The sequence below is a fragment of the Canis lupus genome, chromosome 16, assembly GCF_048164855.1.
Source record: "Canis lupus baileyi chromosome 16, mCanLup2.hap1, whole genome shotgun sequence".
Taxonomy (NCBI): domain Eukaryota; kingdom Metazoa; phylum Chordata; class Mammalia; order Carnivora; family Canidae; genus Canis; species Canis lupus.
The window spans coordinates 50182421-50208073 of NC_132853.1; the positions used below are offsets into that span (position 1 = coordinate 50182421).

Below are 25653 nucleotides of genomic sequence, written 5' to 3' on the forward strand. Positions count from 1 at the left end.
ATATAAGAAAGGAGAAAGGCTCTCTTAATTTGGGGGATAATATGCAGGATAAAACCTAGTTATCAAACAGAATAGAGAACCCAGAAGTGGACCCTGAACTTTATGGTCAACTAATATTCGATAAAGGAGGAAAGACTATCCATTGGAAGAAAGACAGTCTCTTCAATAAATGGTGCTGGGAAAATTGGACATCCACATGCAGAAGAATGAAACAAGACCACTCTCTTTCACCATACACAAAGATAAACTCAAAATGGATGAAAGATCTAAATGTGAGACAAGATTCCTTCAAAATCCTAGAGGAGAACACAGGCAACACCCTTTTGGAACTTGGCCACAGTAACTTCTTGCAAGATACATCCACGAAGGCAAAAGAAACAAAAGCAAAAATGAACTATTGGGACTTCATCAAGATAAGAAGCTTTTGCACAGCAAAGGATACAGTCAACAAAACTAAAAGACAACCTACAGAATGGGAGAAGATATTTGCAAACGACGTATCAGATAAAGGGCTAGTTTCCAAGATCTATAAAGGACTTCTTAAACTCAACAGCAAAGAAACAAACAATCCAATCATGAAATGGGCAGAAGACATGAAGAGAAATCTCAGAGAGGAAGACATAGACATGGCCAACATGTACATGAGAAAATGCTCTGCATCACTTGCTATCAGGGAAATACAAATCAAAACCACAATGAGATACCACCTCACACCAGTGAGAATGGGGAAAATTAACAAGGCAGGAAACAATTGTTGGAGAGAATGCGGAGAAAAGGGAACCCTCTTACACTGTTGGTGGGAATGTGAAATGGTGCAGCCACTCTGGAAAACTGTGTGGAGGTTCCTCAAAGAGTTAAAAATAGACCTGCCCTACGACCCAGCAATTGCACTGTTGGGGATTTACCCCAAAGATTCAGATGCAATGAAACGCCGGGACACCTGCACCCAGATGTTTCTAGCAGCAATGTCCACAATAGCCAAACTGTGGAAGGAGCCTCGGTGTCCATCGAAAGATGAATGGATAAAGAAGATGTGGTTTATGTATACAATGGAATATTACTCAGCCATTAGAAATGACAAATACCCACCATTTGCTTCAATGTGGATGGAACTGGAGGGTATTATGCTGAGTGAAGTAAGTCAATAAGAGAAGGACAAACAGTGTATGTTCTCATTCATTTGGGGAATATAAATAACAGTGAAAGGGAATATAAGGGAAGGGAGAAGAAAAAGACTCCTAACTCTGGGAAACGAACTAGGGGTGGTGGAAGGGGAGGAGGGCAGGGGGTGGGGGTGAATGGGTGACAGGCACTGAGGGGGGCACTTGACGGGATGAGCACTGGGTGTTATTCTGTATGTTGGTAAATTGAACACCAATAAAAAAGTAATTTATTTAAAAAAAAACCTAGTTATCAAATTGGATAATGAGTTGCCAAAAGAAATAATTATGGCAAGGAGATCTTATACTGACTTATGTCTTTGATTTTTCACAAAATCCACATTATCTTGAGCTTTATAAAACTTTACCTTATTTTATTCATGTGTTTACCTAAAATTTAGCTATTTACGTGTTGGCAAAGACATATACATATGTGAGAAAAACACCTCTACAGTATATAGGACTTGTTTTCAAAAACAAGTTCTGTGGTTTATTTTTAAAATAGATAATCCAAGGTCAAATGGATTTTATCAGGCAGAAATATTTTATAATAAGTAGGTAAGTTGGCAAAATTAGTATGAATAGACTACTGGGAGAATAACATTTAAAATATAATTTATTATAGAACACTCACCTGTAAAATCTTTCATTTTCAGTGTCACATTTTCCAGATCAACCTTCCCATCAACTGTAAGACAAAGAGCAGTCACAGACCAAAAATGAGACTGTTCCTTCTTTTTTCTCTTCCTATGACATCTGTCCCTCCACTAGAATGTTGATATCATCTTGAATTTTAGTTCTAGACTATTATGTTACATTTTTCATCATACTTACTGAAATATAAGTTTTTAAAAGTTCTTTCCTCCACTTTGGTTCATCCCAGTATTTTCTCTTGTATTATATATATTTTTAAATTTTGTGTGTAGTCTGTTTTTTTCTCCTGTTACGTATAAATTTCTCTTTGTTCCTGATGTTATTAAATTTTACAAGGATGTTTAGGCATAGGGTGAAAAAAATTTTTTGAAAAAGTTTTGTAATCTGACCTAGCTCTGTGTTCCCTTTCAATATAGGACTACAGGGAAGGATAAGAAGAAATGAAATGATAATATGTGAGTAATTCAGGGAACACATTATATAAAACAAAAACAATAAATTGGGAAGTGGATAAGAAAGATAGTCCTCTTGAGTGAGGATAAAAATCTAATATAAAATTGGATTATGATAAATTAAGGATGCATATTGTAATTTTTTTTTTAATTTTATTTATTTATGATAGTCACACACAGAGAGAGAGGCAGAGACACAGGCAGAGAGAGAAGCAGGCTCCATGCACCGGGAGCCTGATGTGGGATTCGATCCCGGGTCTCTAGGATCGCGCCCTGGGCCAAAGGCAGGCGCTAAACCGCTGCGCCACCCAGGGATCCCACATATTGTAATTTTTACAGTAACCTTTAAAACTTCCAAATTAACAAGAAAAATAAAATATAATCATTCCAAAAGGAAGGCAAGAATGGAAGGAAATAGAATATTGAACATGTGATATAAGTACAGGTATTCAGTAAAAGTAGATTTAAACACAGATATGTCAGTAATTTCATAATTACTACTAATATTGTAAAAATGTAAATGATTTCAGATTGCTAATTGTTTAGGATTTTTGCATTATTTGCTTATGAGAGAGATTAGCCTGTGATCTTCCTTTTTTTGTATTGTTTTCATCAAATTTTGGTATCAAGATTATGATAGTTTCATAAATCAAGCCGGGAAGTGTTCTTTGATTTTGTGTTTTTGAAGAGCTGAGTAATATGGGCATTATTTATTATGTATATACTAGATAAAATTCATCAAGGAAGTTATCTAAGCCTCTAAAACTTAAGAATTAAAAATATCTTAAGTCTAAGGATTCAGAGAGGTTGAATGTAAAAGGATGGATAACTATGGACTATACAAATACTATGCAAAATAGTGTAGGAATATTAATGTTAAACAAAATAAACTTTAAGAAAAAGCATTTCTAAGAAAAAAAGAAAAAGCATTTCAAAGAAAAAGGTTTAATTCAACATGAAGATGTCATAATTCTAAACTTGTATGATCCTAATAATATGGCCTCAAAATACATAAAGAAAAATTTAAAATTACATTGAGAAATAGAAAAATAAAAAATTATAGTTGAAGATTTTTGACACATATTTGTCAGTAGTTAATAGAATAAGCAGAGAAAAATCTTTATGACTTTAGGAAATTTGAACAATAAATTTAACAAACTTGATTTAATGGACATATAGACAACCCAATAATTTCAGGATACATATTTCTTCACATAGGGAATATTTAGAAAAAAATGACCATATCCTGTATTATAAAGTCAAATCTCAATAAATTTAAAAGCAACGGCAAAAAACAATCCAAAAATATTAAGTTTTATTTACAATAGCACCAAATATAATAAGTCACCTAGGAATAAATCTAACAAAAGAAGCACAAAACTCATACTCCAAACACTACAAAATTTTGTTGATAGTAGTAAGATAAAAAAAATCTCTTAGCAAAATAGGAATAGAAGAGAACTCCTCTAATCTAATAAAAGTTATATATATATATATAAAACTTATATATATATAACTTCAGCAAAGTAATACTTAATGGTGAAATATGGAAATACTTCTCTTTGAGGTTAGAAATGAGATAAGGATGCCCATTATCATTGCATTTTGACAATATTATACTAGAAATCCTAACTGATGCAGTAAGGCAAGACAAAGACTAAAAGATATAATCATTGAAAAGAGAAAAAGAAAACTGCCTATTATTTGGAAACATGATTATATATGAGAATATTCAGATAATTATAATTTATAAAAGAGTGAAGACAGGTTGCTGGATATAAGCTCATTACACAAAATCAATAATTTTTTATGTATCAGCAACAAGCTGAAAAAAGAAAATTTTAAGAAATACTATTTACAATAGTATAAAAAATACCTAGGAATAAACCCATTGAATTAAATGTAAAACTTTACATATAAAATTATAAAATAGCCAGTCTAGGGCACTAAGGCACCAGGAAGGTAAAGATGTTGGCATTGCTAATCCAAGCCACTGTTTGGGCTGTGAACAAGAGAAAGCTGACAACCCACCCAGTCTGCCCTCACCCTGACACTCTCAGCAGTAAAGAACTTCTTAAAAAGAAGCTTAAATTTTTACACTTCAAACTGAGGGTTGTAATAGCTTTGTATTATATTCTTATATTCTAGAATATACAAAGACAAAAGTATATTCGGATGGAGAAGTTGTTTAAGATGGAGTCAGAATGTTCATTGAAAAGAAAGAACAGTTAACACTTTAAGGAACAGAATTGGACTAGGTTGAAGACAACTTATCCCAAGTTTGTGTTCAATAACCCAAACATGAAAGAAACTTATGACTGTGGAAAAAGCTTTAATATTTGAAACCTCAGAACTAGTCTGGATGTAAGCTCCAGGAGGTTTGTGGAAGCCTTTAGGCTTACTGAATAAATCATGTGACTGTTATGTGCTGAAGGTTTATAATGTATGGCTGCCTTATGAGGAAAATACAGTGATGCATTTTGAAAATGAAGCCACTGTTAGATTTGAGAAATGATGTTTGTATTCTTTTTAGGGGAGAGAAAATAAGAAATCGCTTTTTGGGGGTTATTTTTCTGTTTTCCCCTCTTTTTAAAAATTCATGTATTATATTAGATTCAGGTGTACAATATAATGATTAAGCCATTCTATACATTTCTCAGAGCTCATCAAGATACTTGTAGTCTTAATCCTTTACCTAGCTCATCCATCTGTCCCACCCATTTTTCTGTTTTTTAAAGGAAAAAAAACACGAAATCTTACACTGCACTTAACTTCCTTGCATCCTTTCTAAACTAATTTCATTAAAGTTGCTTTTTCTGGGCAGTTTGGTTGGCTCAGCGGTTTAGCGCTGCCTTTGGCCCAGGTTGTGATCCTGGAGACCCGGGATTGAGTCCCACGTTGGGCTCCCTGCATGGAGCCTGCTTTTCCCTCTGCCTGTGTCTCTGCCCCTCTCTCTCTCTCTCTCTTGCTCTGTGTCTCGCATGAATAAATAAATAAAATCTTTAAAAAAAAGTTGCCTTTTCTGGAAGGATTACCAGAAGTTTATTCTTAATAGATGTGCAGTCATTAGATCTCTGTTGAATGGCCTGAAATTGTATCTCCCTTGGTGATATCCTGATCAGAGTGATGGTTTTTATTTTATTTTTTAAAAAAGATTTTATCTATCTATCTATCGTATGAGCTGGGGGAGGGGCAGAGGGACAATCTCTCCAAGATCTGGGTTGAGCGTGGAGCCTAACTTGGGGCTCCAACTCACAATCCTAACATTATGACCTGAGCCAAAACCAAGAGTTGGATGCTCAACTAACAGAGTTATCCAGGTGCTCCCAGAGTGATGGCTTTTAAAATTCAGAGGTAGGAAGTCCTGTCTGTCAATCATGAAAAAAAAATTTAAAAAAATTTTAAAAAGATTTTATTTATTTATTCACGAGAGACAGAGAGAGAGGCAGAGATACAGGCAGAGGGAGAAGTAGGCTCCATGCAGGGGGCCCAACATGGGACTCGATTCCAGGTCTCCAGGATCAGGTCCTGGGCTGAAGGCAGTGCTAAACCGCTGAGCCACCCGGGCTGCCCACAAAAAAAAATTTTAATCCAAACTTGGCCCAGTCATTTTACATTGTTATAAAAATTTTCATTGATGCCTCATTGACTTCTTTTTTAAGCAGCCATTCGATTAAAGTATCAGGCAAAGATTTTCTTGATTGGTAGTGCAGAATAGTTCTGAGTTATGGTATCAAAAGATAAGAAATACTTGTCTGGGGGAATCCCTGGGTAGCTCAGCAGTTCAATGCCTGCCTTTGGCACAGAGCGTGATCCTGGAGTCCCAGGATCCAGTCCTGCATCAGGCTCCCTGCATGGAGTCTGCTTCTCCCTCTGTGTCTCTGCACCCGCCCCCCGCCCCCCCCCCCCGTGTGTCTCTCATGAGTAAATAAATAAAATCTTAAAAAAAGAGAAATACTTGTCTTTTATTTATTTTTATTTTTATTTTTTTAAGTTTTTTTTTTTAATTTTTTATTTATGATAGTCACAGATAGAGAGAGAGAGAGAGGCAGAGACACAGGCAGAGGGAGAAGCAGGCTCCATGCACCGGGAGCCCGATGTGGGATTCGATCCCGGGTCTCCAGGATTGCGCCCTGGGCCAAAGGCAGGCGCCAAACCACTGCGCCACCCAGGGATCCCCAATACTTGTCTTTTAATACATTTCTTTTGCCACTGTAAAGTCTGCTCAAAGATGGGATCTCAATCTGACTTAGATTCTTTTAGTTGACAAGTTGCTCTGTATTATGAATTATCAAGTACTTCTTTTTGGTTGTTCCTTATGTTATACTGATTGTACTACTAGACTGGGTTATTTGTTTTTCACATGCTATCTTCCTTCCATTCTGTCTTCTTTCTTATTTCCCTTTTGCTATTTTTCTTTGCTATGTTAATGCTAGGAAAGTTGCCATGTCCTTTCTTTTTATATTGCATTGGCTTCAGCAGTTCTGTTCAGATCTTCATTTTAGTTTCAGAGTTTAATGTAACCTTTAGTTGCTCTTTCTGTAGCATCCAAGGCCACTTTGCTTTCCTCAGTGAAATGCAGTTGAGGAAAACTGTTCTACTCACTTCTACCGTAATCTGAGGGTGTGGTGAGGTATTACGTGTTATACTTGAGCCCTGCTCTCATACGAGAGGTCTGGTCAAATGTCCCAACAGGGTTCATTGCTCTAATTAAGTAGAATGAACCCTGGTAAAGACATTTAACCAAACCATAGATCTGTGCATGGGATGGTATTCTTGAGCTTCACATCAGACCTCCAATTCCGCCTGTGGTCCTGAAGTGTTTACTTTCACTAAATAGTGATTCCTGTTATTCATTTCTCCCATTTTATTGTTTTTTCCCCAGCAGTGGTTTCTATTCCTTCCTAGGAGGGAGGGAGGGAGGGAGTCAGGAGGAGGAGGAGGAGAGAGAAATTTATCCAATTTGCTTCACTCCAGATCTGGGCATTTTAGTAAGAAATCTCTGGATTTCACCATTTTAGTTTCTGAGGGAGGAGAAAGGCTAAGAGAAGGCTAGTTCTGCTGTACTACTCTAAAATCTTTTATTTCTTTGGTTGTCCTCATTAAACATTATGGCATTAGATAGGCCTCCTTTTATTATTTGATTGGTGCTGAATTTCCTTTGCTGATTTTTACTTTTTTGTTCTCGTTCACTTTGTTAGGTATTGGAGGAAAGAAAAACTAGGCAGATTTTGGTTTCTTTATCATCTTAAACTGAAGCCCTCTGGATCAGTAAGCATTACTGTTAAATAGTAACTGCTATAAACAGTTCCTTAAAGATTTGAAAGAACTTACTCTTAAAACCTTCTGGGCCTGTTACCTTTTGTTAGAGTGCTGAGCGGTGCTGGAAAAGTGATAGATGTAATTATTTGATACTTTTTTCAACTATCATTATTGGTCTGTCTATATTTTTCACTTCTTATTTGATCAATATTGGTAATTTATTTCTTTTGTTCTGGAAAAGTGTTCACTTTACTAATATATTTAACATCTTAATCTCATGTTATATGTGGTTTCTTACTGTCATAGCAGTATTATGTTCGATATCCACAGTTATCTCTCTTTTAAAATTCTTAGTATGTTTCTCTCTATCCCTTTCCAGGCATACAGCCAAGGCATACCTACTGGAAATAACCATCAGTCTATTTAATCATTCTTCATTGTAGACTGTTCTCTTACTTACTTTTTAATATTCCTTTTAAATGTTTCACATTCTACTTTCCTTTTCTTCTTCATGCTTTGACCTAAGAATGGCTTGGCAGAACTCTAATTTTCATTATTCATAGAATACTCTGTTAATGAAGAGCCAGGATGTGCTTTCATTTGAGACCTGAATTCAGATACATGCTTTAAAAATGTTCTGTTGAAAGATGCCTAGGTGGCTCAGTTGGTTAAGCGTCTGCCTTTGGCTCAGGTCATGATCCCAGGGTCCTGGGATGGAGCCAGAGGCAGTGGGGAGTATGCTTCTCTCTCTCCTTCTGCTCCTCCCTCTGTCCATGCCCTTTCACTTTCTCTCTCTCAAATAAATAAATACAATCTTAAAAAAAAAGTCCTGTTGATACTAAATAAACACTATCCCTGGTCTCTTGATATTCTCAAACCCAGGCTGTCCTAAAGAGAATACATTTTTTTTTTTAAATTTATGATAGTCACACAGAGAGAGAGAGAGAGAGAGGCAGAGACACAGGCAGAGGGAGAAGCAGGCTCCATGCACCAGGAGCCTGACGCGGGATTCCATCCTGGGTGTCCAGGATCGCGCCCTGGGACAAAGGCAGGCGCCAAACCGCTGCGCTACCCAGGGATCCCAAGAGAATACATTTTTATGTACAATACTCACCATCAACTGGTAGGTCTTGTGAAAAATCTTCAAGTTCTTTAGGTGAGAGCTTAATCCCCGTATTTTTCAGAAATGTGTTCAGGTTATTCATATTAACCTTTCCTCCTTAGGAGAGACAACATAGCATAAAAAACCAAGATGTGAAAAATTCCTCATTAATTCATACATATTATGGTTATCACTTTACTCATAAAGACATTTTTTTTAATCTAGAATTATCATAAAACATTAAGGTCCAGTAAGACCTTAGGCATACAAGGAGGGTCAATATTAAAAACATATATAGAGTTTCATCCTCTGACTGTATCTTTTGTTATATCAACACAGTGAAAGTGTTATATACATACATATATATGTATGTATGTTATATATATGTATATGTATGTATGTTATATATGTATATGTATACACATATGTATATATATGTATGCATGTTATATATACATATAAATACCATATCCATAAATATTTGGAAATTCATATGTGAACTTTTTAATGTAATAAAAATAAACTAGTGTATATGAAAAATAAGAGAATATCTCACATTTATCTGCTTTCTCATACTTCTCACTCACTTTTAAGAGTCTTCACACCATCTAGCAACCTTTTTTAATACACTTTTCCTTCAGCTGTAAGAAAAGGCATAATTCAGGTCAGAGAAAAATAATAAGGGACTTTCACCTAAACAATAAATATTCTACAATTTTCCTCTAATTCCATAAATTTCAAAAAGATAGACTTTTAATGATTTTTCTGAAATTTACCTAATTTGTTCTCAAATAATCACAAAATTTGCTTGGAGAAATATTTTAATGAGGCAAATTTATTCACTCTTGCATAAAAGGCAAGGATTATGGCTTAAAACTTATAAAACATATATCTCTTTTGATTTACTTTTATCTCTAATTTCTTTTCTTACAGTCTTTATTCCATTTTTACATCTTTCCACTTACTCTTAGGAATATTTATGGAACTAAGGACAACAATACACATATGTTATTGGGAGGATTAAGTGAAATAGCTATTGCCTACCATAATAAAAACTAAATAACTGAATAACTAAATAACCCAAATTTTCTTTGGCAAAAATCAAATAATTCTAAAAGTCTTCAAAAATGATTAAACAAAACAACCTGGTAACAATCTGGTATCATTTTAGAAGAAAATCCTACAGCATTCTAAAGCTCCTTGAAATATACATATATATTTTAAATCCTTACCATCAAGTGGTAGAGTTTTTACTAAATTAAAGTATTCCTTCTCTGTGACCTCAACTTTCCTGTCTTTCAGAGGATCACATACATCACTGACATCTACCTGCTCTCCTAGAAAAGATAGAAATGGTGACAAAGGAGAATCTAAGAACACAAAATTAATGAGTTATTAAATCAAATGCTGTTAACTAGCAATATTTTCACTCATGTGCCATTAAAATAATTTCATGGGTAGTTAACAATTATGTATTCTAAAAACATTAAAATTTATTATCACCTTGAGTGATTATATAAAATGTAAGAAATGAGACAAATAATAATTTGGGTCTTTCCTTCACAAAATAGAAAAGTAGTTTTCCTGATACTTTCGAATTATAATTACGTTAGGAGCAGGATGTTAGGCACATAAATATAGACATATACATAGATTACATGCTTATATGAATTAAATAATTAACACACTATATATAAAAATGCACATAGTTAATGTTTGTTAGAAAGTATGTTTCAAAAACAGGGCCTCAGGCTTCCATAATAATTTTTTGTTTTGTACTATTTTTATGGTAAATAATCTTTTGATTATTGTAGTTTTATACTTTGTAACTTTAGAAAGGCAAAATAATTTTGGTTTAATTAAGTCTTTTGGTTTAAATCAGTGGAAACTGAATCTCTGAAAGTTTACTTTCTAGAATCTAGAAACTAGATCTAGTTCTAGATCTAGAACTTTCTAGAATCTAGAAATCCTAAACTTTAATCCATAAATTAGATATGTTGCATATTTTAAATGTATATGTCTAGAATGGATTTCTTTTTATTTATTATGCTTAGGAGTTACTTGGCTTCTTCAAATTGGCACTTTTATCTATTCTGGAAAGTTCTCTTCAAATATTGCCTCTGTCTTGTTTCTCTTTCTCTTTTCTTCCTATAGTTTCAATTATATATATATATATATATATATATATATATATATATCCTATCCTCTGTGTCTTTTATATTTTTATATATATATTTTTTAATTTTTTAAAAAATTTATTTATGATAGTCACACACACACACACACACACACAGAGAGAGAGGCAGAGACATAGGCAGAGGGAGAAGCAGGCTCCATGCACCGGGAGCCCGACATGGGATTCGATCCTGGGTCTCCAGGATTGCGCCCTGGGACAAAGGCAGGCGCCAAACCGCTGTGCCACCCAGGGATCTCTATTTTTATATTTTTATAAAATATAACTAGTAATAAAAGTTTACGTTTATATTTCCTATTTCTTTATCTTTCTGTGCTATATACCTTGTAATTTCTTAAGTTCCTTAGTTCTTTCTTCAGCTGTTTATAAATTACTGTTAAATCCTTCAAATGTTTTAAATTTTTAGTATTTTCATTGCTCAAAAGTCTATTTGGTTCTTTATCAAATCTGCTTGCTCTTTCCTCAAATGTATTCAAGCCTCTCCTTAAATTATTAAATTATATTAAGCATGCTTATTTAATAATTTTTGGTCTGATAATTCCAAAATCTAAAACCTTTGCTGATCTGATTCTGCTGTTGTTCATGAGGGGTGTCTCACTCAAGTTGCCTCATTTCCTTCTATATTTAATAATTTTAAACTATGAATTGCTCTTTATGTGAAATTTTTTAAAAAAGATTTTGTTTATACACACACACACACACACACACACACAGAGGCAGAGACACAGGCAGAGGGAGAAGCAGGCTCCATGCAAGAAGCCCGATGTGGGACTGGATCCTGGGTCTCCAGGATCACACCCCTGGCTGCAGGCAGCGCTAAACCGCTGCGCCACCGGGGCTGCCCTGAAATTTTGATTTAAGAAGAAGAACAGTATCCTTTAAAGAGTCAGATTGATTCATTCTAGATTATCAGTGCATGAAGTTAGGCTATGCTTCAGGAGTGTTAACAGAGTACATCAATAGTGTATGTTAAAGACCCATTACTTATTATAGCTTCTCTTAATTCAGTGGCCTTGACTTTATTCTTGCTTCAGAGCAACTGCAGTTTCTAAAGTTAGTTAAAATATCTTCAGTCTCATATTAAGATCATATTTAAATCTTATGGTACTCTGCAATAATAATCTCTATTGCTGACTGAAATGATCCAATATTTTTTGGCTAGTTGGTTACTAATTATGGAATACTGCTACTTTCTCCCCACATTACTATCCATTGGTATAATACTCTCAATCCAGTGACTCTATTACCTTTACTCCATGAAGAAGTTTTCTACTTCTATTATTTTAATTTCTGTAATAGTATTTCTGTCCTAAACAGATCTTTTGGGTATTTTAACACCATTCTGACTTAATATTATTTGTTGATGAAAAGGAACCATAGTAGGCTAAAGATGCAATAAAGTTTAGTTTCTTTTGAAAGATCCAAGTCCTTAGCAGATACAAGATTGATTCAAGTGACTGAACATTGGCCCTTTCTAGAGATTTTAAATTGGTAAACTAAATTATAGGCAATATACTTTTATAGTAATTATTACTTGATACTTTGATACTGCTCAAGGAAATTGTTATCTTAAAGGTAGAAGCTCACAGTAAACAGATTATATAAAGACTAGAGAAAGTGCTTTAGCAGATCTTACTAAATAAATTACAGAAAAGGGTTAACAAAACAGGCCTGAGGCTGCTATATTTAGAAGAGCCTGCTTGCGATGTTGGTACTTGGCTGGCATCTGGGAACTTGGATTTTAGAATGTTCCCTCCAATACAAACTGAAAAGGCTAGTTCATTGTGTCTAGACTTGTGTAAACAATGTGATTTATGGTGAATACTTATTTGTTTTTCTTCTGGGATTCTGGTATATTTGTAGTTGATAGGCAGAGTGTGTCTATGCGAGTAGCCCCATATGAAAAACCTTGGGCACTGAGTCTCCAGTGGGCTTCCCTGGGCACACATGGACAACATTGTGGCCCTTATATTCATCTCTCTTCCCTATTCCACTCTCCTAAACTCCTGGCAACCACGGATCTTTCCATGTCTTTCCATAGATTGATAGCTCATTTCTTTTTTATCATTGAATAATATTTCATTATATGGATGTACCACAGTTTGTTTATCCATTTTTGTATTCAAGGACATCTTATTTGCTTGCAAATTTTGGCAATTATAAATAAAACTGCTATAAATATTTGTGAGCAGGTTTTTGTGTACATGTTTTCAGGTCATGTAGGTAAATACCTAATTTGTGATTATTGGATCTTATGGTACTATTAAATTTAGCTTTGTAAGAAACTGGCAAACTGTCTTCCAAAGTAACTATACCATTTTGCCCTCCCACTAGCCATGAATAAGAGTTCCTCTTACTGGCCATTCTAATAGGTGTGTAGCATTCCTGCATTATTTTAAGTTGCAATTCCCTAATGACATATGATGTCTAGTTTTACTAGAGACAATCACTTTGCTAGAGTTAGGACAATCCTAACTCTATAACTCAGCCTTTTACTAGTAAACCAATTTAAAGAATTACTGTAGGGTTAATGGAAAATTTATGTGTATGAATTGTGGATGACTTTCCAACAGTACTAATGGATCTTGTCTTCTTAGTCCAAGGGGATAGAAACTTTTCTGGGGAAATAAATAACGTCTGGTGGAAGAGATTCCTAAGTATAATGTATTCTATTCACAGTAATAAATACATTTGTGGCTGACTTAGCATATAATACAGTTCATGCCCTATTATTTAGTACAATAAGCCAGTTAAAATTCCCTAGATAAATGACAGAATTGTCTTGAATTTTCTTTTCACCAACTAGGGGGATTTGTACCATATACATAATGCATATTATACTTGGATTTACACTATAGATTTAATTATCTAAGAAAGGAACAGACAACTTGGGTATGTAAGATAGACTCAAGGCATTATTAGGACTAGTTTTTCAGGCCTGAGGAAATATTGGACTACAATTCTAGAGTACCTTCAGCTAGTTTTGTTTGTCTGAGAGCTGTTTGAGGTCTGTTTTTCAGGGATTAAATGCTTCTATGTAGTCACTGTACAAATAATTAAACAAGTAATTCAAAGACAAAACCAAGATGAAATTATCCTGACATTCGGGAAAATCAACAATAGTGAAAGTCTGGACAGTTCCTCATATCTCTCCTATGGCTTCGGTTAAGTGAAGATCATAAGGTAGAGTTAGGAATAAAAACATTCCCATATTATTAAGAAAAAGCTGTTGCCATGACTATAATAGAACATTATCAAATGAATATAAATTATGAAAAACAAGATGTGTTTGTACAGTACCATCTTCTATTGCTAGAGGAACAACAAGGACTTAAGGTCACCTGCTGTATTATGCAGAGTGAATATCAGACTTAAAAATATAACATTGGGGATCCCTGGGTGGCGCAGCGGTTTAGCGCCTGTCTTTGGCCCAGGGCATGATCCTGGAGACCCGGGATCGAATCCCACGTCGGACTCCCGGTGCATGGAGCCTGCTTCTCCCTCTGCCTATGTCTCTGCCTCTCTCTCTCTCTCTCTCTGTGTGACTATCATAAATAAATAAAAATTAAAAAAAAATATAACATTGTCCCTTATTTATAATAAAAGGCATATCTTCACAATATTAGAGGAAAATACTACATATAATAATATAAGGCTAATATAATTGCCTAAGAAATTATATTGTTGATGACCTATACAAATAATTATGTTTACACATAGTATCTAATTTATAATCTGAATTTTAAAATTTCTTGTCATATGCTAAGACCTGGTACCTTTGTTGCAAAAGCATAGATTATAAAAAAAATAGGTTATCAGAGCAGGTAGAAATGTTTAATTAATGTTAATTAATGAAAATGTTTAATTAGTGAAGGATTAAAATGGTGAAATTAACAAGGAAATTAAGGGACGGTAGAAAATATTATAACAGTATAAAGAATTAAGTAATTTTTCACTTACCTAGAACAGTACTCAATTCTTCCATCAGTGTATTTAGTTTGACCTTCCCTTCATCTGTAAGTCAAGACAAAATTTAGACACTGGTAATCCAAACTCAGGAAAAAAGCAGAAAGCACAAAACATGTAAATTATGAAGTAGAGACTAGATGAAAACTATTCACTATATCTTGTCCTTTTTAAATTTATAATTCTTGAATTTTAATAGATAGCTCCATTATCTGCAAGGGGCACTAAAATTCTTTGAACCATAAAGTCTACCTTAGGAAAAATGTTCTCTCAAGTCTTTTGGTTTCATTCTATTCCTAACTCCATATTTCTCTAGGAATGGCTGATAACACATGATTGGTATACATTTAAAACCATTGTTCATGGTATTGTTTTTTTTTATCATTGGAGAAAGACAAAGCAGCCCAGGAAAAGGAGCAATGAAGAGCACAGTGTGTGGTGAACTAAAGCTTTTAAATTGTGCTTGAGGGAAAAAGGCCACGTAGGGAGTGGAAAAATGAGTTGAAAGAGATTGGTTGGAGCTAACAGTTTAGACTCTGACATCAGACTGCTTGGATTTGGGAATAGAGCAGTGAAAAAAAAAAAAAGATAAAAATCCTAGCTCCACAAAATTTACATTAATTTGTTTTATTTATGGCTGTATTCCTAAGACCAAAACAGAGACTGCTAAGTGTTAGGTGTTCAATAGGTATTTTACATGAATGAATAAATGAATTTAACCGGGAAGATAGTTTACTTTTTATGTTGAATTTGGATTTCCAGTGGGAAATGTATGTGTCAGCAGAGGTTTGTTGATATAGGAGATCTCTTAATTGACCTCCATTTATCCACCCTGATGGCCTGAACTATATTCTTCATTCCTACTGTAAAACATACATACTGATAATGATGGCATGCTAAACTTTGCATTAGTAATCTACACTTTTAGCAAGTCAGCGCATTTGTGTTATGGGTTGAGTTGTTGAGTTTGGTTTCCAGGCTTTTTTATAAAGAGTTGTACTTATTATTAAATTGATGATAACATTATATAAACTGATGAACTATAAATAGAAAAGGGAGTTATTATCATAAAAACAGACTAGAATGTTTTAGAAAGTTTACATAAGGGCAAATTGCTAAAAAAAGTTCTGCTGAATTTGGTGTGGATAAATAACTGTAAGAAGATTGGGAGAAGAATTAAAATCTAGATGGGTTCTGATGGAAATTTCTGCTCAACTTAAAGAAAAAGCACTTTGTTACACTTAAACTTAAAGTGGGAGTGTAGATGATAAACAGGTATTTTTGTGCAAGAAATCTCTATAAAGAGTATGGCGACACTAAGTTAAAATGTCCCTTTTTTTTTTTCAAGGAAATAAAACATGTAAGGTACATATACATCATTTTTATTATTCCTTACTCTGACTGGATTTTAGAGTATCTGATCAAATACTTGCCCCCATCATGCTACATAAAAAGACCTCATTGCCCTAAACTGAAATGCATGAAATAAGTATAGGTTTGAGATAAGAGATTTGAAATACTAAACATATATGGTTAAGTGGAATCAGCCAGGAAGAGAGTGGAAAGAACAATAGACTGAAAATAAACTGTTATATTACTATTATCTAAGCCAGTGATTGTCAAAAATTTTTATTGTTAGCTGCATTAAAAATTCTAAACACATACGTACATACACACAATTGATTATGAAGGTTTATGAAACAATATCTAGCTTTACTATTTCATTAAAAAAATACTCACTTAACCCACTGGTTTGAAGGGACAAAGAGAAGCCTATAAGAAAATGAGCCTTATGAACAAGACAACATTGTCTTGTCTTGTTCTCACCACTGTTATTTATCATAGCACTAGAAGTCTAAGCCGGAGCAAAAGGCAAGAAAAAAAAAGGCATGCAAATAAGAAAGGAAGAAGAATATTGTCTTTGTTTGCAGATGATATGATCTTATATATAGAAAATCATAAAGACTCCACCAAAAACCTTTCAGAACTAATCAATGAATTCAGTAAAGTTGCAGGATACAAAACCAGCATACAGAAATCAGTTGCATTTCTATACACTTTTTATCTGAAAAAGATATAAAGAAAGCAATACCATTCACAATAGCATGAAAAACAACAAAATACTTGGAAATAAATTTAAATAAGGAAGTGAAAGATCTATACAATGAAAACTACAAAACCATGATGAAAGAAATTGAAAAAGACACAAATGGAAATACAGCTCACATTCATGGGCCAGAAAAACTAATATTGTTAAAATGTCCATAACTATCAAAAGTCATCTATAGATTCCTATAGAATTCTATTGATTCCTATAAAATTCCAACAGTATTTATTCACAGGCATAGAAAAATATCCTTAAATTAAATGGAACCACAAAAGACCCCGAATAGCCAAAGTAATACTGACATAGAACAAAGCTGGAAGTATTACCCTTCTTGATTTCAAATGATACTACAGAGTGATTATTGAAAGATATGAATTTAGTGCCATTGTGTTACCTGTAGAGTTGATGTTTCTGGTGATGTTCTCAGGTCCTTTTTAGTCTTTGTTGCTTTTGTTTTTTTCCCACCACCCAAAGAGAGTACCCCTTAACATTTCTTGCAGGGCTGGTTTAGTGGTCCTGAACTCCTTTAGTTTTTGTCTGTCTGGGAAACTCATTCTCTCCTTCTGTTCTGAATGACAGCTTTGCTGGATAAAGAATTCTTGGCTGCATATTTTCCCCCTTCAGCATGTTGAACATTTCCTTTCCCTCCTTTCTGGCCTGCCAGGTTTCAGTGGACAGATTTTCTGTAAACCTGTTCTGTCTTCCCTTGTAGGTTAAAGACTTCTTTTCCCTTGCTGCTTTTAGGAGTCTTTCCTTGACTTCATATTTTGTGAATTTTACTATGATACGCTTTGGTGTATCATGGTTGGCTTTTGTTGAATTTAATGGGAGTTCTTCCACTTCTTGGATTTTGATATCTGTTGTCCTTCCCCAGAATAGGAAAGTTTTCAGTGATAATTTGTTCAAATAAACCGTCTGCCCCTTTTTCTCTCTCTTCATCTTCTGGGACTCCTATGATATGAAGGTTATTACATTTTAATAAGTCCCTGAGTTCCCTAAGTCTACCTTTATGGTCCATTACCTTTCTTTTCCTCTTCTCTTCAGCTTCATTCCTACCCTCCCATAATTTTATCTTCTGTATCATTGATTTGCTCCTCTACTTCGTCTATCCTTATTTTTATGGCCTCCATTTGGAATTGCATCTTGGTTATAGCATTTTAAATTTCAACCTGACTAGAGTTTAGTTATTTTGTCTCTGCAGTAATGGATTCTCTAGTATCTTCTATGCTTTTTTCAAGTCCAGCTGATATCCTTATAATCATTGTTTTAAATTCCAGTTCAGACATCTTACTTGTATCTGTATTGATTAAATTCCTGGTTGTACTACCTTCTGTTCTTTTTTTTTGGGGGGGGTGTGAATTTCTCCATCTCATCATTCTGTCCAGAAAAGAAAATAAGAAAGAAAAAGACAAAACAAAAAACCCACAACAGCAACAACAAAACTAGATCCTGGGTGTGTTTTGGTCTGCTTGTTAAAAGAATATTCCAGAAGGTGGTCACTTTTCTGCTTGTAGACTTGCAGTTTTCATTCTCTGAGACTTATGATTGATTTCTTGGGTGTTCAGAGTGACTTGATAATTATCTAGCTATATTCCAGGGATAAGACATGCTTAGAGTCCCCCTATTCTGCCACCATCTTAACTCCCCCTCAAACTATACTACAAAGCTAATCAAACAATTTGGCACAGCATAAAAATAGATACTTGGACCAACAGAACATAATCAAGAGTCCAGAAATAAAACCTCATGTATACAGTCAACTATCAACAAGGCAGCCAAGAATACTCAATAAGGAAGGACAGTCTCTTTAAATAAATGGTGTTGGGAAAGCAGGATAACCACAGGCAAAAAATGAAATTGTACCACTATCCTTATACCACTCAAAAACATGAATTTGAAATGGATTAAAGACTTAAATGTAGGACACAAAACAATAAAACTTCCAGAAGAAAATAGAGGGAAAAAGCTCCTTGACATGAATCTTGGCCATTATTTTTTTAGTTATGACAACAAAAGCACAAGCAACAAAGAAAAAATTTAAAAATGGGACTGCATCAAACTAAAAGGCTTCTGCACATAAACATAAACAATCAACAAAATGAAAAGGCAACTTACAGAATGGTAGAAAATATTTGCAAACCATATATCTGATAAGGGATTAATATTCAAAATATATAAGGAATGCATATACTCAATAGCAAAATCCCCCCAAATCCAATTAAAATATGGGCAGAGGAACTGAATAGCCATATTTATAAAGAACATACACAAGTGGCCAACAGGTACATGAAAAGGTGTTCAGTATCACTCATCATTGGGAAATGTAAATTAAAACCACAATGAGATATCACCTCACACTTGTTAGAATGGATATCATCAAAAAGATAGGCGATAGCAAATGCTGGTGGGGATATGAAGAGGAAACTCTTGGTCATTCTTGGTGGGACTATAAAATGGTGCAGTCACTGTGGAAAACAGTATATCAGTTCCTTAAGAAATTAAAAATAGAACTATCATATGAGCCATTAATCCCACAGCATAGCATGTAATTCAAAATCCCACTTGGAAATAGGATTTCAAAAAGATATCTGCACTCCTATGTTTATTGCAACATTAATCACATTAGCCAAGATATATGTCTGTCAGTGGATGAATGTATAAAGAAGATGTGGTGCATTATGTACAATAAAAAATTACTCAGCCATGAGAAAGAAGGAAATCTTGCCATTTGTGACACCATGGATAAACTTTGAGGGCATTATGCTAAGTGAAATAAGTTGGACAGAGAAATACCAGTACTGTATACCACTGATATGTGGAATCTAAAAATGCTGAACTTGGGGTGTGTGCACAGTTGGATGAACATGCAACTCTTGGTTTTGGTTCACATTGTGATTTTAGGGAGCTCAGTGTGGAGTCTGGTTAAGACTCTCTCTCTCTCTCCCTGTTTAGCCCTCCCCCCTCTCAAACGAAAAGATCTTTAAAAAAGAACAAAGACAAAAATGCTGAACTCATAGAAACAGAGCAGAATGGTCATTATCAGGGGCAGAGGGAGGAGTTGGGGAAATGTAGAGATGTTAGGTAAAAGGTACAAACTCCCATTTCTAATGTGAATAAATTCTGAGAACATAATACAGAATGGTGATTATAGTTAATAACACTGTATTATATACTTGAAAGTTCCTATGAATAGATCTTAAATGTTCTTACCATAAAAAAAAGAAATAATTATGTGATGTCTCAGAGGTGTTGGCTATAGTGGTAATCACTTTGCAATATACAAGTATATCAAATCAGCAGTTGTATACCTTAAACTTTTTTTTTTGTATACCTTAAACTTACACAATGTTATATGTCAGTTATATCTCAGTAAAGATGAAAACAATAAGTACTCCTTAAAAAGCACAGGGGTGCTCACCAGCATCTGGCAGTCTTTCTATCAGATCCATGAATTCTCTTTCTTTGATGCTGATTCCCATGTTTTCTAAAAGAGTATCCAGCTTATTGACATCAACATTGCCTCCTAAGTAAGGAGCAGGAAAGGAATATAGTAAAATTGAATGTTTCTAAACTGGACCACGCATTCACTCTGTTGTGTTATTATTTCTCTTTATCAAGCATGTGTTTTATTACAATAAAAAACAGTTCACATATTTCTTAGTATTATTGTTAAGACTTTCAAAATGAATACCAGAAAACTAGTTTTGTTCAGTTAATAGAATAAAAATTTGTCTCAATTTTATGTTCGGATTTTGAAAAGTGAGAGCTAGAGAGGATTAGTATTTTATAAAACAGGAGTTGTTTTTGTTGTCTGTATTTTCAAATTATTTGCCTCTGCTTTTGACTGAAATCTTTATCTGACAGTTCATTCTTCACCTTTTGCTTTGTGTTTTTATTTTGTTTCTTTGGGGCTGAATTAGGAAAATTCAAGAAAGTTTAACACTTTCTGTTAAATCCTAGTGCAGGAACTACTTGGTTTACCTGGTAAAGTGCAGATCTACTGAAGAAAGCATAAATAAAAACAATTATATAGGAAACAATGATTCATAGTTTAACAACACAAATAAATGTTTCAGAGTCAATCTTTTCACTATGCTTCTTACTCACGTTTGAGAGACTTTATGTCCTTCATCAGCCTTTTTAGATATACTTTTCCATCAGCTATAACAAATGGGATATTTTGAAAATGGAGTCAGAAAGATAGTATACATCTTTTAATTTCAGAAAGAAAGAATTTAGAAATCTTTGCCTAAGGAACATTCAAATGCAAATAGATAAATAGATATGCCAAAATGTTCACTTCAGTGGTAAAGGAGTGAATTGTAACGCATAGTATGAAATGCTCTTTTTTTTTCTTTGTATTGACAATGTAGAGAAAATAACATCCTCAAATGATGGCTGTGGGAGTTCAAATTACAATATTCTGGAAGGAAACGTGAGAAAACAAACAAAATATCTTCCATTTTGCAACTCTCCTTAAAGGAATTTAATCTTAAGAAATTTTAGAATGTTTGCAAAGATTTATCCACAAGGTTGCCAAATAAAAAAAGGATATGTATTCATAGATGGAGAACTAGAAAAATACACATGAGAATTTTCACAGTAGTTATCGCTTTGAGTTGGGAATAGAGATGTTTTATTTTTACTTATCTGCATTATCAAGTTTTCCATGATAAATATGCATGTTAACATTGTGAAGAGAGAAGAAGTATAAGTAAATTAATATACACATAAATATTATCTATCAAATTATCTACTAAGCACTAAAAGTAAGTGTACCAAAATATTAATAATGGTTATCTTTGGGTTATGGAATTAAAAAGCATTTTTAAACAATGTTTTTTGTTTTATTTAAGCTAATGAGGAAGTTAAGAACTGAAGCCTTTTCTCAGTGTACAAAATTACCCATTTATTGGTAAAGTATATATTTGATGCTGCAGAAACGCACATAGCTACATTATTAGTGGGTGCTGGGAAAACTGGATGCCTCTCTCCCTCTTCTTTTTTTTAATCCTTTCTTTTTCTTCTTCTTCTTTTTTTTTTTTTTTTTTTTTTTACAAATTCAGTTGATCAGCAACTTGAGGGCTGAATAATGAACTTTGCCTTTGATGGCAACTTAAAACTGAAATGGGTTGGACTGATGATTTTTATTTTTTTAAGATTTTATTTATTTACTCATGAGAGACACACAGAGAGAGACAGAGAGAGAGAGAGAGGCAAAGACACAGGCAGAGGGAGAAGCAGGCTCCATGAGCCTGACGTGGGACTTGATCCTGGGTTTCCAGGATCATGCCCTGGACTGAACGTGGTGCTAAACCGCTGAGCCACCTGGGCTGCCCAGATTGATGATTTTTATTTTTTTAAAGATTTATTTATTTATTTATTTATTTATTTATTTATTTATTTATTTATTTATTTATGATAGTCATAGGGGGAGAGAGAGAGAGAGGCAGAGACACAGGAGGAAGGAGAAGCAGGCTCCACACAGGGAGCCCAACGTGGGACTCGATCCCGGGACTCCAGGATCGTGCCCTGGGCCGAAGGCAGGCGCTAAACCGCTGAGCCACCCAGGGATCCCCCAGATTGATGACTTTTTTTAAATTTTATTTATTTATGATAGTCACAGAGAGAGAGAGAGAGAGAGAGAGAGGCAGAGACATAGGCAGAGGGAGAAGCAGGCTCCATGCACCAGGGGCCTGATGTGGGATTCGATCCCGGGTCTCCAGGATCACGCCCTGGGCCAAAGGCAGGCGCTAAACCGCTGTGCCACCCAGGGATCCCAGATTGATGATTTTTAAATGAAAATCTAAGTGATGAGATTTTTCTTTGTATTTTCATTAGATTTTTAACAGTTAAACAGATTTTTAACATTAGATTTAAACAGTTCTAGTTTTAACAGTTTAGCATGTTTAGTTTATTTCATAACTTCTCACATGTGTAAATAGTTCCACAAAACTAGGCCTATAGCACCCATAAGACTCACCATTAAGTGGCAGTGTCTTCAGCAAGTTCAAATGTTCATTAGGTGTGAGCTCAATCCCCAAGTTTCCCAAACCACTTTCAAGTTTATTACCATCAACTTTGTCTCCTTAAAAAAAAATGGAGTATTGACACATGACAAGTTTAGGATATTATAATGATGTAAAATAATGAAAAAGCTGGTTTAAGAATGTCATCCTAACATATATTCTCACATATTCCAATAGTGTTTAAGGATAATGAGGCAGAACTTATTTCTTGATTCTTCATAAAGAGGGAGTGGTCTCCTAAGATGGCAAGATACCGTACCATAATTGGCCTGTAATTTATGATATCTAGTCTTTAAAAATTTTTAATGTTGAATCATGTGATTATTATTTAAAGCAGTCCTATTAACTTAATTTTATAAAAATATTCATCTTATATTCTGTGCCTACCACATTTGGTTATTTAAGCTAGCAGTTATTAATTCAAAAGCTTGTAGGAGCTTAGAGGTAGAAGAAAGGAGTGAAACTGGCTGTGGTAAACTAGACAGCACATGCCTTGTCCAAAAAGAAAACGCACCAGTTATTGTGAGGGAATACAGGACCAGTGTTACTAGATCTTAGAAAACTTGACTACAGATTGTACTCAATTCATGGATGGCCAATTTGTTAAACCTCTGATTTAAACACTAGTTAAGATCAGTATAATACAGGTGGAAACTGGGGCACCTGGGTGGCTCCGTGGTTGAGCATTTGCTTTTGGCTCAGGTTGTGATCCTGGGGTCCTAGGATCAAGTCCCACATCAGGCTCCTTACAGGGAGCCTGCTTCTCCTTCTGCCTATGTCTCCGTGTCTCTCAGGAATAAATAAATAAAATCTTAAAAAAATACTGGCAGAAGCTACAGAAAATATAATTTATTACTTAAGCATCACCTTTATTTATTTATTTAAAATAATTAATTAATTAGTTAATTAATTAAATAATTTGAGAGAGAGAGAGAGAGAGAGCGCATGCACAAGTAGGGAGCGGGCAGAGGTAAAGGAAGAAGCAGACTACCCGCTAAGCAGGGAGCCTGGATGTCGGGCTCATGACCTGAGCCAAAGGTAGATGCTTAATCAACTGAGCCACCCAGGTGCCCCTCACCCCTTATTTTTATAGCCAAATCCTAGAGAATTCAAAATCAAAGGCAAAAGTAAAGTTGAATATAAATATTTCATTAAAATATGTAAAATATCAACATTAATAAATTTATGATATAATATTGAGAAAACACTATGCAAAATATAATACAAGGTTAGAATTTAATTAAAAATGTCTTAGTAATGTTTTACTCACCTGAAAAAGATTTCACTTCATTCATCAGCCTTTCCAGATCAACTTTACCTTTTACTGTAAGACAAGGAATGTAAGACAAGGAATTAATTGGATAGAAACATGACAATGAGGCCAAGAACATGGAGCAAAAAACTTAGCAATATTTATTTGCTCTAGAAAATTTAACCTTTTGCAGGTACACACTTTCAGTTAAAAAGTAAGTCATGGGGATGTAATATATAGTATGTTGATTATAGTTAATATTGAAATAATATCTGAAAGTTATCTAAGAGAGTAGATTTTAAAAGTTTTCATCACAACAAAAAATTGTAACTGTATGTATAATGATGGATGTTAGCTAGACTTACTGTGGTGATCATTTTGCAATATGTATAAATATTGAAAAATTATGTTATATAACTAAACTGTCAATTATACCTCAATATAAAATATAGAAGCTGGTTTCATACACACACACACACACACACACACACACACACACAAGAAAACTTAACCTCTTGCTATATCTTTTACAAGAAGGTAAAAGAGGAAGGATGACAGCCTGAGTGATAATAAGCATGATTATTTCCTGGATACAATTAATATTCCAGCATTTCCAATGTATTGTGCTCAGGGAAGAAAAGTGGCTAATTCCTGTCATTTAATTTCTGAAAAGTGCTCCCCGCCCCTGCAGCAAAATAATACTCCATGTTGATGAGAAAATCTAGCCGTAACCTAGGAAACGTGGAATAAAATAGAGTTAATCATAAATTTAACGAACTTGTTTTTGAGTACCCAAAAAAGTAACAGTAGAATGGCCAGAAGAAGTCTATCAGTTACCAATAATGTTGGTAATTCTGTGGTGAGAATTTGTGGGCCTTATTCTTTGTATATTAAAGTATTCTTGGCCACCAATAACTTCTGCATCAATACAAAGCTACAGTCAGGGCAAAATGGAAAACATCTGTTGGTTTATCTGGGCTATTATAGGAAACCAAGCCTATCATGAAAAAGAGATGGGATCCTTGGAGCGGATTACAATTTTTTTGCCTGTCTTTGTATATGCATCTCTATGGTTGTCTATTCATCCTTTTCTTTGTCCATCTGGTTTATTACTGGTAAAATTCTGACCCAAGATGAAAGGGCTCTCTGCCATAGGCCATCTAATTCAGGGAAGTTCTCTTTCATTAAAATATTCCAAGTTCATCTCACCTGAAGAAGAACCTAGTAGTAGGAATTAAAACATCTGTGTGATAAAGGAAATTTTTTTAAACCAAAGTTGGTCATTTTCAATTTTACTTATAATTTTATTCTTACTCTTCTGTATTTAATTTAATAAAAATTTGGAAGGGCTTTTGTGAACATAGAGACTGGAGCATGGCTCATACCCTTTCTATTACTGCCTCAAAGCAGTTGCCTTTTGAAATTCAAATGTTGATGGTCTTTCTAGGCTGCTAGGGCTATATCAAAACTTGGGT

The 25653-nt window shown here is 34.3% G+C and overlaps 1 protein-coding gene and 1 pseudogene across 4 annotated transcripts in view; one reads left to right on the forward strand and one right to left on the reverse strand.

Moving 5' to 3' along the window:
• Positions 1-9260, reverse strand: part of LOC140607046 (uncharacterized) — a 64137-nt gene extending 54877 nt beyond the window's left edge. For 2 of the 4 annotated variants that reach the window (XM_072781359.1, XM_072781364.1), the window contains exons 1-3: positions 9187-9253; positions 8643-8747; positions 1795-1848 (exon numbers count right to left, since the gene is read on the reverse strand). The gene's annotated coding sequence lies outside the window, so the exon portion shown is untranslated. Of the gene's footprint in view, positions 1-1790; positions 1849-8642; positions 8748-9186 lie in introns of all 4 variants that reach the window. The other 2 variants (XM_072781360.1, XM_072781362.1) reach the window with 2 other exon arrangements.
• On the forward strand, positions 4235-4609 carry LOC140607558 (iron-sulfur cluster assembly 1 homolog, mitochondrial pseudogene; annotated as a pseudogene).
• Positions 9261-25653: the final 16393 nt, after the last annotated feature.